The sequence below is a fragment of the Mus caroli genome, chromosome 2 (assembly GCF_900094665.2).
Source record: "Mus caroli chromosome 2, CAROLI_EIJ_v1.1, whole genome shotgun sequence".
NCBI lineage: Eukaryota > Metazoa > Chordata > Mammalia > Rodentia > Muridae > Mus > Mus caroli.
This window is the reverse complement of record NC_034571.1, coordinates 6,743,552-6,757,186: the sequence shown is the minus strand read 5'-3', so window position 1 is coordinate 6,757,186 and position 13,635 is coordinate 6,743,552. Positions and strand designations below refer to the sequence as shown.

The 13,635-nt window shown below is 45.6% G+C and overlaps 1 protein-coding gene and 1 non-coding gene across 2 annotated transcripts in view; one reads left to right on the top strand and one right to left on the bottom strand.

Annotated features, from left to right (window-relative positions):
• Window positions 1-13,635, bottom strand: part of Itih5 (inter-alpha-trypsin inhibitor heavy chain 5) — a 96,239-nt gene that overhangs the window by 24,499 nt on the left and 58,105 nt on the right. The gene's annotated exons all lie outside the window — the stretch shown is intronic.
• On the top strand, window positions 9,322-9,462 carry LOC115030484. The gene has a single exon (XR_003836079.1). It is a non-coding gene; the product is annotated as a small nucleolar RNA SNORA48 (small nucleolar RNA).

Sequence of the window (13,635 nt, the reverse complement as noted above, 5' to 3'; positions counted from 1 at the left end):
GTCAGCCGACCCTGCGCTCTAGCTACCCCGGTGCTGTTCTCCTTTTCAGAGATTTTATTACATGTATTTGTTTGTGTGTGGGGATAACTTGTGTGTTCTTATGCAATGTCATGTGTAGAGGCCAAAGGACAATTTGTGTGGGTAGTTCTCACCTCCCATCATATGAACCCCAGGTTGGAACTCAGCTTATCAGGTTTGGTGGGAAGAATCTTTATCCACTGAGTCATTTCTTTGGGTGCTGTTGTGGGATTTTAATATATTACAAACTCTCTGAACCAGAGTGACATGGGGATATGCTATGAGGAAAAGAATCTGAAACTGGGCATGGTGCTACATACTTGTAATCCCAGAACCCAGTGATAGTGCCAGGACTAAGGCTAAGATCATATGGTAAGACGTTGTTCCTGAAAGTGGAGAGTGAGAATTAGTGGGAAAGGGGGAGCAAATAGGAAGGAGGGGAGGGGAGAGAGGGGGAGAGGAGGACTTGTGACAAACGTTGCCATGGCTCATGAGTACTGTCATCAGACGTTTAAAGAAACCCAGTATGAAGTTAAGGATCTGCATTGCATAGGTGCCATAGCAAGGACCCTGGGCACATTATTTACCCTCGGTTCAGCCATGGGAAGGAACATGGCTGCCCTGAAGTTATCCCATCAGTAGTACCGGGAAGACAAGCCTACCTCATCCTTCATGAACATTATTAAATCAGGAGCAAGATGAACTGTGCTCAGAAGGGAGCAGAGCTGATGCTTGATGCCTTTGCTATTGTTTGGTTCCCAGTGAGACACACAAGGAGAATTCAGAGAAGCACTGGCTTCTGGGGATGGGGGAAGAATAATGGGTGATACAGATTGTATGTCTGCTCTAGCATCCTCCTGGCCTTTCCCTGAGTGTTGTGGACCTTGATTCATATCCTGGATCCAGAAAGTTACTGTACCTTCTGCTTCTCTGTCCGTGGGAAACTTCCCACCACTTTCCAAGTCTCTCTTCTGAATGTCTCCCTCTTCCTCACTCCCCAGCCAGCTTTCCATCCTGTAACTAGGTGCTCACAGTCCAACTCTTGTATTCCAAAGGAACCTCCAAAATCCACTGCAGAAAACTAGAATGGGTGTGTCTGCATTTACAACTCTCCATTACAGCCTCTCCCACGGAGCTCAGTGAGCTGAGATCTTCTGGCCTGATCGTGCTTTGTCCAGCTCCCTGGTGTTCCTTGCTGAGTTACTGTTCTGTACATTCCCACCATATCATCATTCTGGAGGCCTGAAAAAGCAGCAGAGTCTAAAGACATTGCCAGAAGTATAAAAGAGGATGAGGATAAGAAGAAGGAGGAGGAGGAGGAAGGGGAGGGAGAAGCAGGTGGTGGTGATGTTGATGATAATGATGATGATGATTTTAACAGCTACCATTTCTGCTCAGATGATTGTCTGGCTCAGTCCTCGTCATCTGTGGCAAAACCTCTAATCAGTATTCCTATTTGTATAATGCAACTTGGGTGCAGAGTAATTAAGAATTGTGTCACACAGGAGACATGATTAGAACATAGGAAGTCTTGTGCCAGGACTCACGCTGGGATCCAAGACAGTGGGATCTGCAGCTCCAAAACCACTGGAAGCCAAGTACGTTGAGTTAGAGCCTTTCCAGTGTGCATCTTGTCTTGGTAACTGTTCCAACTCGCCTGCCAGGCTCTCCTCCTTTCTCTGTTTTTTTTTTTTTTTAGTTTAGTTTTTTGGCAGCAGCAAATGGATTCATCCTCTGTAACATCCATGCAGAAAGCACTGCAGGAATTCCACATCCACCCAGGAACAAGAACAATGGGCATATTTCATTAAGACTCTCTCCTTGCCCTTTCTGGGGGCTGTCACCCTCAGTCCAACTCCTCACCCTTCCCAGAGCTGCCTCCTACTTCCAGTTCTTCCAGGAAAAGAGAAGCACAGAACCACCTATTAAACCCCATAAAGCTAGGAAAGTCCCTGTGTTCTGTCTCTTCCCCTCCTCCTGGCTCAAGGCCTTCTCTCAAAGGCAGACCATTGATGCAGAGGGTTCTTTTTCCTTTCCGAGTTCTGACTCCCATCACCAGGAAACATGGCTGAGCTTCCTGAGACAATACACAGTCAGCACTTCCTCAGAGACATCTGTGAGATGTTCTTTTATGAAGGCACATTCTTCATAAAGCCTGACTTGCTCTGGCTTCTGGAGGTCCCCTCCCTTTCTCTGGTGTTTCCATCATCTCCCTTGGGGCTTTCTCATTACTCCTTTTGATGGAAGAGTCATAGGATGTCTTCTTTAGCCAAATTCCCAACTAGGATCTCAGACCTCACTCTTTCCCCCAACAAATTTATCTTTATTCAGGTTTACAGCTACCAATTCTTTTCTCCAAGACTTCCAGATTCACCTCTGGAATGCACTTCTCTCTAAATTGAGGACAACTTGCCAATCAGTTCTCTAGGCAGGACCCTTGAACAGCTCAGACCCAATGTGTTGAAAACTGGAAACTTCATCTTCTTTCTCAAATCTGTTGTCCTTTGTTCTTCTCTCTCTCCTGGGCAAAGAAACCTTCAGAAACCCTGAAGCCCAACTGACAACTGTGGCTGTTGTGTCCAATGTTCTTCCTGCCCCACCTGCAGCCCCCAAGCCCTTCAGCTCCCAATCCTGGAATTTCAGCTCTTCTTTCTAGATATCCTCAGGATTGTAATCTGAGTGTTCTCTGTTTGCTGTTGTCTTTCATTTTGTTTATTAACTTACACACCTGCTTGCATAACCTTATTTGAGACAAGGCATGTAGCCTAAGATAGCCTGTAATCTGGTCTGTAGCTCAGACTGGCCTCAAACTCACGGACTCTCCTGCTTCCACCTCACCAGTGTTGAGCTTCTACTCATGTCTGGTAGTTGTAGCAGTGATGGTGGTTCCTCTTTCTCTTCCTCCTCCTCTTCATCTCTTCCTATTCCTCTTCCTCCTCTTCCTCCTCCTCCCCCTCCCCCTACTCTTCCTTCTCTTCCTCCCCTCCCCCCTTTTTGAATCTCACGATATATCCTCTGCCTACCGCAGAAACACAGAGCTTTTTCTGCCCCTTCCTTCCTTTGACTTCTAAGTTGTAGGATTAAAGGTGCATGTCACCATTCCATATAGCTCTTCATTTTTGTAAGAACAGAAGAGAAACATAAAACTCATACAATCCCATTCAGCTAGCATTAACTGTCAATGGTTACAGGGTGCTGGTATGCTGTAGGGTACTTCGAAAATTTCTAGTCTGTGTGTGTGTGTGTGTGTGTGTGTGTGTGTGTGTGTGTAAGAGGGAGAACAACAGAAACAAAAAAGGAGAAGAAGAAGAAGAAGAAGAAGAAGAAGAAGAAGAAGAAGAAGAAGAGGAAGAAGAGGAAGAGGAGGAGGAGGAGGAAGAAGAAGAGGAGGAGGGGGAGGAGGAAGAAGAAGAGGAGGAGGGGGAGGAGGAGGAAGAAGAAGAAGAAGAAGAAGAAGAAGAAGAAGAAGAAGAAGAAGAAGAAGAAGAAGAAGAAGAAGAAGAAGAAGAAGAATTGATTTAGAAACAGAGAGGAAATAGCCAGAGACACAACATTGTTAGGGAATGTGATGAATGTAAGAATCTATAATTGTCTGGGAGATGGGCCTCTGGGCAAGCCCACGGACAATTACTGTGATTACATTAATTCAGGTGGGAAGACTCATCCAATGGGAGCCAGGACTGTATAAATGAAGGAGAACTGAGCCTAACAAGCTTTCATCACCCTGCTTGTTGAAAATGGATGGGATGTGATTAGCTGCTTCAAGGTCTGGCCACTTGCCCTGCCTGTCATGGTATGAGCTAAAATACCCTTGAACTGTGTGCCAGAATAAACCCTTCTCTCTTAAGTTGCTTTTGTCAGAGTGCTTTATCATTGCAATAGGGAAAGAAACTGGTGCACGAAACAAGATCAGATAGTATTGAGAGATATCTCATCACTGAGAAACATGAGTGGTAAGCTCACAATGACTGAGGCACAAGCTATAGTAAGAATATGTAGTTAGATATCTACACTCTGCTGATGTGGGTGGGGAGTCCCAACATCCACACAGTGGCCCCGGGCAGGGAATAGCTCATGCCAGGCTCCTTGCTTGTCTTTTCCTTAACAGCTAGCTTACCTAGCATGAACATGAGACAGGTGTCATTTCCCAACAAAGTATCTAGAATCCTGGAAGGTCTGCAAGCCTGTGCTCAAGAAAGACAATAAGCAGCTGTTTTCTTTAGCTCGGAAGGACTGGGAGCTGCCAATGGTTCACGAATCCTTGTGAAACGCAGTTGTTTGTTTAGCTGTTGGTATCTCTAGGGACTCTTAACCAGTATTCCAAGAGCAAGCAGCATGTCTCCTTAGTGCACATTTTCCCCATCATGCTGAATATTCTCTGTGGTTATTCAGTCTCCTCATCTTCCTCTTGAATAAGGAACTGATCATTCCTCATGACCTTTTAAGGCCTCAGATGTGACCTATCCTCCTCTGCACCAAGAGAAAGCAGGCCAGCAGCTGACAGTTGCTCCATTTCCAAGTCCCACTAGAGCTGCCTAGGGTGATCTCCCAACCCATTCCAGAGGGAGTTAAGAGACAGCTAATGCAACTGCTTGCAGCTTCTCTACCCTCCCTTAACCTTTGACTGGCCTTTTTCCAACTTGGTGGACTGATCAGCTTCAGATCTCTGCCTTCCCTACAAGGATCTAGAGGAGCTGGAGGAACATGGTGAATGGCCACACAGCAGATTCAGTATTAGTGGGCTTATGCTGACCTCTCTCTGCATCGTACTTACATGGTGAAGAGTAACAGAAGCCTAGTCAACCTTTGTCCAAGAATACAGTCCAGAAACAGGGTTATACATTCCAGAAAGATCAGAGCAAGTCCAGAGAGGCAGAGAATGTGTAATCTAAGCTTCTATGAGCCTGGGAACTGTCCTAGAGGCAAAGGAGTAAATCATGAGGGGCTAACTGGATGCCCTTTCGGGTTCCTGCCAGACCAGACAAGGTTGTAACTAAGATGTATATGTTTGGATACAGGTGATGGACAAGGTGGGCTACCACCTACCAACACCCTTCTAAAGGCTGAACAAAATGATAGAGACCCCAGGAAACCACATGGCTTAGATTTCTTCTTCTATTCTCAAAGCTCTCTCTGGGCCTTCTGTATTGGAGAGAGGCCAGGGAACCCCCAAAATGTGCTACAAGGAACAATTGTGCCCCTAAATTCATTCATGAATAGGTAACCAAAGTCAGTAATGTGCTTACTGTTCAAACATGAAGAGTTGAGTATAAACCTCAGAGTCTACATACAAAAGCCAAGTCTGATGTTACACTTATTCCAGAGAGAGAGAGAGAGAGAGAGAGAGAGAGAGAGAGAGAGAGAGAGAGAGAGAGAGAGAGAGAGAGAGAGAGAGAGAGAGAGAGAGAGAGAGAGAGATTGTGAAGCTTGCTGGCCAAACAACCTAACCTAATCAATTCCCAGTCAGAGACCTTGCCTCAAAAACAAAACAAAGAAAAAAGACTGTCCCCAAAACAACATGGCTAGTTCCTGAAGAAGGATGCTTGAGGTTGACCTCTGGCCTTCATGCACAGGAAAACAAGCAATGTTCCCATATGAACACATGCCCTGCTCTACATGAAGATAGTGCACCCACATAATAAACACACACACACACACACACACACACTACATACACAAACAGGTGGGGGTAGTCTGATTATTGAGAGGGGTTAAGTGTCTGATGTTAGAGTGTTACTTATGCTTCCAATAGGTCATTGTTCTTTTTTTATGTAAAATTCCACAACAGGACACAGAGGAGAGAGAGATATGTGTATAGCAACTGCAGAGAGAGATGGGAATACTAAAGAAGGGGACAATTATGATAAGGCAACAAACCCAAATGGATATGTCTTCAGAGAGAAAAATAACGAATTCATGGAAAGTCTGCTAAGGAGAACAGAGAACTCTTAGAGAGATCAGCCAGCAAGAGGCCCCAGAAGGACATATGCTAGTTTTCAATAGTACTGATCCACAGTCAACACCCATCCATGCACCAGCTGACACATAAGGACCAACTGTGAACATTGTCCAGACATGTCATCAGGAAAAACATTGAATCTTCCAGGCTGTATTTGGATAAAAGGATATAGAAAGATATGCAAGAAATATTTTAAAATATGCAAAGTATAAATACAATGTCTGTATGCAAATAAATGGATATAAATATATTTATTTGCCTAGTGAAGCTAAACCTTGGCCTGGGTATAGATATTTGACAAGATCTCTTCTAATCCTAGCTATTTAAGATATCAAAGGTTAAAGATTATTCTCTGCCTAACACTGTTTTACTGTGACAAACTCCTCATCCTGTGTGTACTTTCCTTGGATTAAAAGAAGAATGAAGTATTTTCTTCTAAAACAACATCTTAGAAGTCCATTCAAGGTCTGCCTTAAGTAAACTATGATGTAAACCTTTTAATCTCCATGAAATTCATCCAGGAATTAGCCAGAATCTAAAGAAACCAAAGCACATACTCTGCTTCAAATCTTCCCACAGTCCCTATGGTTGGCCCTGGTCCTTCTTGCTCCCATGGACGTGATGAGAGCATCCCGCAGTGTTCCCCATAGCTGGGCTCCTAGATATGCAGCGCCCTGATCCTCCTTCCATCCCACTTGCAGGCAGCTCTGCCTTGTGCGATGTGGATACTGCACTAAGCTACACTTAGAGATGAGAGTTGGAACTTTGATTTCTCTCCCTTTCCATCTTCCCAGCAAAGCCACACCCATGCAGCTGCAGGCCCTTGGCACATCTCTCAAAAGCGCAAGCTCTCCCCTACGGCGGCTATTGTGCTGTGAATGGTGATCAGTGTTCAATAAGACCCTCAGAGAGAGGTCAGTGGAGCCCATGCCAAGCCCAGCTGTTGCCCACGCCTCCTCACCACTTTCATCAGGGTACTCGCTGACACAGCTCTTCCTAAATAGCTCTGCGTCTGTGTCAAACCATACCGGATATAATTGACACAGAAGGCTTTTGTACCACAAGTCCTGAGTTGTTGGGCGTAAGACAAGGTGCCCCCATGACATCATAGATGAACCCAAGTTCAAGGGAAAGAGTTAGTAGTCACACTGTGTTTTCAGCACAACGGTGCTGTTGTCCCCACTCTCAGTCCCACATGCATCTCATTCTAAAATGTTTACCAAGAAGCTGACATTTTCTTGTCCATTGGTACCCATGGCCCATGTGAACGAACCCACGAGAAAAATATCTTAAAGCACATGGGTTGGAGAGACCCAACAAAGAAGTCTGAGACATTCTGGAAGTCTGATTAGAACCATAGAAGAGAGAAGTTATCAGGAAATGTATACAATGCAAACAGCCTCCATTACTGAGAAGCAGAGTAGAAAATGGAATGAACCCAAGGCACACAGAGCTCCAGAGTGGAGAGGGAAAACTATACATACATTGCCTCCACCCACCTCCTGCTCTGTCAATCATGTGGTTTTCTCCAGGAAAGAGATTCTCAAGAACCAAACACGATGAAAAGCACCGTGACTTAACCATATACAATCAAAGTAACAGGATTGCAATAGTACATTTCCCCCCAAAACAGTGTGAAAAATTATTTGGATAAAGTGGAGAGTTTGGACTTCAAGTATTTTTACAAGAGTGTGATTTGTAAGCAGAGCAGTCTACCTCTGCTTACGGATTGCTGGGATTACAGAGAAGTGCTTCCAGACTTGCCATGCTTTCCTTTGTAATCTCACTCCACTGTTAACATCCCCCAACGCAGAGCACATTTCATTTAAGACTCAGAAAGCAATTGGGTCCTCTGCAAGAACAGCAAGCTCTCTCAAGCACCAAGACATCTCCTCATTCCCAGGCCTAAAGGTTGAGATCACTTCAAGACTGAGTCAAAGCTTACAATGATAGTTAGAAATAAAATTCCATCGAAATTAAAGGCTGAAGATGTTTAGATCGCCCCCACCCAACCCCCCCCCCAAAAAAAACCACAGCAAAATAAGCATAACTTAATCTCTTTAGTCTTTGTGTTCGAGTGACACCACTCTAACATGAGGGACAGAGTAACTTACCTCATCCTCTGGCTCAAGTTAACATGAGTTTCCAGCGCTTTGACAAACATGCCAAACATGAACCCGATGATGTCATGGTACATTTTTCTAGAAAGTTCTTTGCCAATAATATTTCTTTACATCCTTATGGCATGCTGGGCACATCCATGTTTTTCATATTGGATATGTAAAATATTCAAGCATTGTAACAGTCCTGGTTTTTGGGACAGGGTCTCATGTACCCCAGGCTGCCCTCAAACTCCTGGAACTCTTGACCTTCTTGGTTCGACATTCAGTGTGTGTGTGTGTGTGTGTGTGTGTGTGTGTGTGTGTGTGTGTGTTACAGAGTTGCACCACCACACCCAGCTTTATGCAGTGCTGGGTATCATGTTGACATCTAACTGAGCTATACCCCTAGCACTCAGGGGTTTCTTTCCTGGGTTAGCTCTGTTGAAAGGTTAATGCTGCTAGTAATTTATTCCTATTGTTGACTTCATAGCTCTCACCCTAGCCAGAATACAACCTTACCACCTGGTCTTGATTGCCCTATCAAAACTGCAGGCTGTTTATCTGCAGACTTGTTTCAGCTGGAGTATAAGATGTGTTCCACGGGCCTGTATAGCAGATGCTTGGTCCCCAACTTGTGACACTATTTTGGGACTATTTTATAGAGACTTTATGAGTTGGGCCCTAGTTGGAAAAAGAGACCTCAGGTGGGAGTAGGGCATACATTTGAAGGTCAGTCCTCTTCCCCCTTCTCTACCTCAGTTTCTTCACCCTGTCCACCAGAGGTGAGCAATCCCCTCCTCCAAATGCTCCCGCCTGCTTTGACACTGACTTAGAGTCAATGCAGCCCCTAGGACTGGAAATGTCTGCATCATGAACTAAAATAAAGTCTCTCTCCTTTAAGCTGTTCTCTCAAGTTTGCAGAGGTGACACTGCAGCCCTGGGTATGGCTTCTTTAGTCAACTGAGTATGTGCTGTCAAGAGAGATTTACCTAGACTGAGCATATAGTTCGGTCAGTAAAGAGTTTGTTGTATATTCATGGGCACATGAGTTTAGATTCCTTAATATCCATGGTTTTTTAAAAAAAACCACTGGGTAAGGCATCATGTGCTGGAACCCTGTTGTTGGGGAGGCAGGGATAGGAGGGTCTCTGAGGGTCATAAGCCAAATTAGTGAGCTCAAGATTTAGGGAAAAATCTTGTCTCAAAAATGTAAGGTGGAGAGTGACTAAGAAAGACACCTGAACCCCCAGGCAATGGATAGAGAGACACCTTGGTGGTGTTGCTCTTGTATCAGTCAGGGGCAGAGCAGATGGCAGTCCTTTGTCCATTCTAGCTTGATGCCTGGCTTGGTGGCCAATGCTGTTTTGTGACTAGGACTCATGAAAATCAAATTCAGGCAGCACAGCACAGAAAGAGGAAGACAGACAGAGACCCGTGGACAGCCCTGCCACCCACAAACCTGCCCTCCAGTGCACAGCACAGGTGGACCATAGACACCTGCTTGCCAACACACCACACTGTGTAGATGGAGGATGTCACACAGGGGCCTGACATCCACGTGGCCAGCCTGCAGTGGGAGCCACCACAAGAAAGAAGTGGAGCAGCTTGAACACTATGAAGAGGGTTGAAACTGGAGAGGGTGGAGAGGTGTAACCAGTCATGAGCGGCCAGCCCCCTCACCTGGGGTCATAGTGAGGTTCCAGCCTGAGCTGCCTCTGAGGGCCATGTCTACATCTGTGGCTATGCAGTGGCAGGGGTCTGTGTCGATGTCCATGGCTCCTATCTCCACTGCCGAACATGAGGATGTCTCTAGTTGAGGCAGCTTCCGGGGACCACATGGATGTCCAGAGGCTGTGCGGAACTGAACCCCACCCTTCACAGGATGAAGTGCTCTGGAGAGCTGGGCCCATCTCTCACCACTGGTAACACTCAGTGGGCCTCATTCAGGCAGCATAGTAGAACTGGCCCTAATGGCTGGAGTGTGTAAGAGCTGACCCTATCACTTGTCTGCCCTCTGCTGGGAAGTGGGGGTGGGTTCCTGTAGGGTAATACTCCCCACCCGCCTACTTGTCCCTTGCTACCTGCAGTAGTCCAGTAAACCTGGTCCTGAGGGTGAGAGAACTGGGCACCACAGAGGAGCCAGCCCTGAAGACAAAGGCATGAGTGAGCCAGCCCTGAGGGTGTGAGAGCAAGAGAGCTGGCTCAGCCCTGCACAGGATTCAGCACTTGGGAGAGTGAGGCCCTCACCTTGACTGGGCAGCACAGTGCAGCTGGCTCTGGAGTTCAAGGTACAGGTAAGCCGTCCTTGAGGGTATAAGAGCAGGAGAGCTGACCCTTCCTCCTGTTGATGGCAGCATGGGGTTGCCTCCCAGAACAGTGCTGGAGAGCTCACTCTGGTAGTACAGATAAGGGGAAGAAAGCTGGTGGGCTGACCACCTCTGCTACCACCCAGGCCCAGACCCAGGGCTCTGAGATGGCCCTTCCCCAAATCTATAGCATCTGCAAACGGTTGGGACAGGTGAAAGAGCCAGTCCTGCTGTTCCAAAACTGCAGGATCTCCATGACACAGGACAACAGGCTAATCGGGAGGAGTCCTAATGAGGATCCAATATTGACGGTGTCACAGAAGCCAGAGATCACAAACTAGATCAATGACTCATTGCAATGAACCTTTGCAAAGAAAAATGTGTGGACAGAGACAGAAGGATACACTGTGGGAAAGAAACAACGACGTGACACACTACAGATTCCATGATGAGTTGGCTTCTATGCTTTGTTTTGTTGTGTGTGTGTGTGTGTGTTTTATTTGGGAGGGTTGCGAGCACAAAGGGTGGATATGTGGGGATGGGGGGTGGATGAACAAGACTAGGATGCATGGTGTGAAGCTCACCAAAACGCAATAAAAAATTTGAAAAACAGAGAAAGACTCTTGATATTACCTACATACAACTGGACACACTTGTACACACAAAGAAAAACATACACATGCACAAATACACACATGATCTATAAATCTTCCTGGTGCTGATATCCTTCACCCATTATCTGACAAGCCTACAGAAGAAAATGACGGAGCACCTGGTCCCTACTGTCTACTCTAAATGCTAAAGTTTATACTGCCAAGCTGTATGTTCAGTCTGTGAGACCCGCCTCTTTCCTCCTGCAGATTCTTGATGTCTGACTCTTCAACTGGCCTTTGTCTCATTCAACTTTCCCTTAGGTCTTGAATTCTTGTGATTCCTGGTTTCTCTGGTTTTATGCCCATGCTAGGGCTCTCACACTAGCGTGCTCAGGGTATGGAATGCAGGAACCATAAAAGAGAAGAACACACAGACAGGTTGAGCAAAAGCCACGCTCAATGTAGAATTGTTGGGCTATTGTGTAATACATAAACACGGCTTACCAAAGACTTACATTGTATATTCAAGAAGCATTTAGAGGAAGCGGAGCTCTCATCTGCCAGGCAGGGAGAATGTTGATGTCACCTTGTCCCTATCCATTCTCCCATGCTCTTAAAGTCACCACAGAGTTGAACAAGTGAGACTTTTGTTATTGGAGGGAAGAGGCCATTAAGCCAGCTTTAGTGTTAGTGGAAATGAATAGTTTTGTTGATAACTCTTTCTTGTCTTCCTTATTTGTTCTAGGAGTGAATTCAGAATAGAAAATGCAAAGGTTTGTTCAGATATATGGAAGGGGGCAAACTGAAGTCTTACAGAAATGAGCCGCCTGGCTTAGCTGCCTGGGGGGAGTATGTTAGTTATTTTCTCATTGTGTCAAAACACCTAGTGTAAGAAAACTAAGGGCTTCTTTTTGTAAACTAGCAACCTGAGGGCATCATTCACCATGGCAGGAAAGAGGTGGTAGAGAAAGCAGAGGTGTTCCAGAGGTGGCAGGAGCAGGAGGTAGCTGGGCAGACATGCCCCCAGTCAGGAAACAGAAAGACAGAGGCTGATAATCAGTTTTCTTTCTCTTTATTCAGTATTTGGGACTCACATTCAAAATGGTTTTGTGGCCTCCTTGAGCATGAGATCTAATGCATATGGGATGCATACATATATTCATACAAGCAATTCACTCACACTCATAAAAATTAAAAAAAAAGAAGAATAACTGTTTCACATTCAGAATGGGCCTTTCATGGACAGATAAGTCTCTCTGGAAATATTCTCACACACACGCACACTCTCCCAGGTGTCTCTGAACCCAGCCTAGTGGACAGTGAAGATTAGCCATGACAAGAGGAAACCAATAGCACAGGCTACCCATTGGTATGAGTTTCAGATATTGTACCAAGATAGACCACACAGAGAAATCTGAGCTGGTACAAGATGGAAACGGTTGAATAACTCCCAGTCTCACACTTAATCTGAACCCTAGAATTTAATTTTCCACATAGACCATCAGCCTCATTCTATTCTCTTCTGGGTCTTTTCCTCACTCTAATAACTTCCTGAAGCTATCCCAGTTTCTTATGAGCATCCCTGACCCCTCGGTCTCTATAACTCCCTGCTGCCTCTGCCAGAGACAGAGCACAAGAGTAACGTGACCAGTGTCATATCTTGGTTCCCAGTTTGAGGCATTATTTGAAGGCTGTGGAGACCCTTGGAGCTAAGGCCTGGAAGGCAAGTGTAGGAGACAGGGGGCAGGCCTCTGAAGATTACAGCCTCTCCTGACCTGATTTTTGGCTTCCTGATTTGCTGCTATGTGAACAAAGTTTGACCATATGCTCTCTGTGAGCTCCACTGTCTTCCCTACAATGATGGACTGAGACCATCTGAAATTGTGAGCCCAAATAAGCCCCTCCTACTCTGCATTGTACAGCCAGGTATTCTGTCACTGTGATACAGAGGTAACTAATGCCCCAGGCTTTCTGTCTGGATGTCCACCTTGTTCTCATGGCCTTGCAGACGAGAAAAGATGACTGATGATCAGCTGGCTTCTATTTGGTAGTCGAACGCTACATCTGTGAGTTAAGCATTTGACATAGTCCAGGGGACTATGCAATGGACTGAATTTTTATGTGTCTGCCCCTCATACTTACATCATAACCACATCAAAGCAAAAATGAGATTTCAAAGAATCAAATACACACAGTATCTAGCTTGGTGATTACACGACTTTTTCCTCCTTTCATCCCAGTTCAGACTAAGGGCCAGTTCAATGATGCTGTTGGATGTTAAGAATGCCAAATGCCAAATGTTTATTGAGAGGAAGCAAGGTTTGGCTCTCACAGAAGATCTGCCTGGGCCAGACTCAAGAATTTGCCCAGAACTCATGAAGCTCAGTTGTTCTAGGTCCACAGTTTTGCTATCCCTGGATCTTTGTGTGCATGTGTGTTACATCTGTGTGCCTGTGTAAGTGTGTGCACGTGTATGTGCAGCTACACATGCAAGTGTATACATGGTCATGTATGTGGAGACCAGAGGCCAACATCAGGTATCTTCCTCAAGCTGGAGAGTAAGCTCTACCTTAGTTTTTAAGTCAGGCTCACAAGCTAAACCTGAAGCTCGGCGATTCAGCTAGGCTGGTTGGCCAGTGAGCTCCAGTGATCTGCCT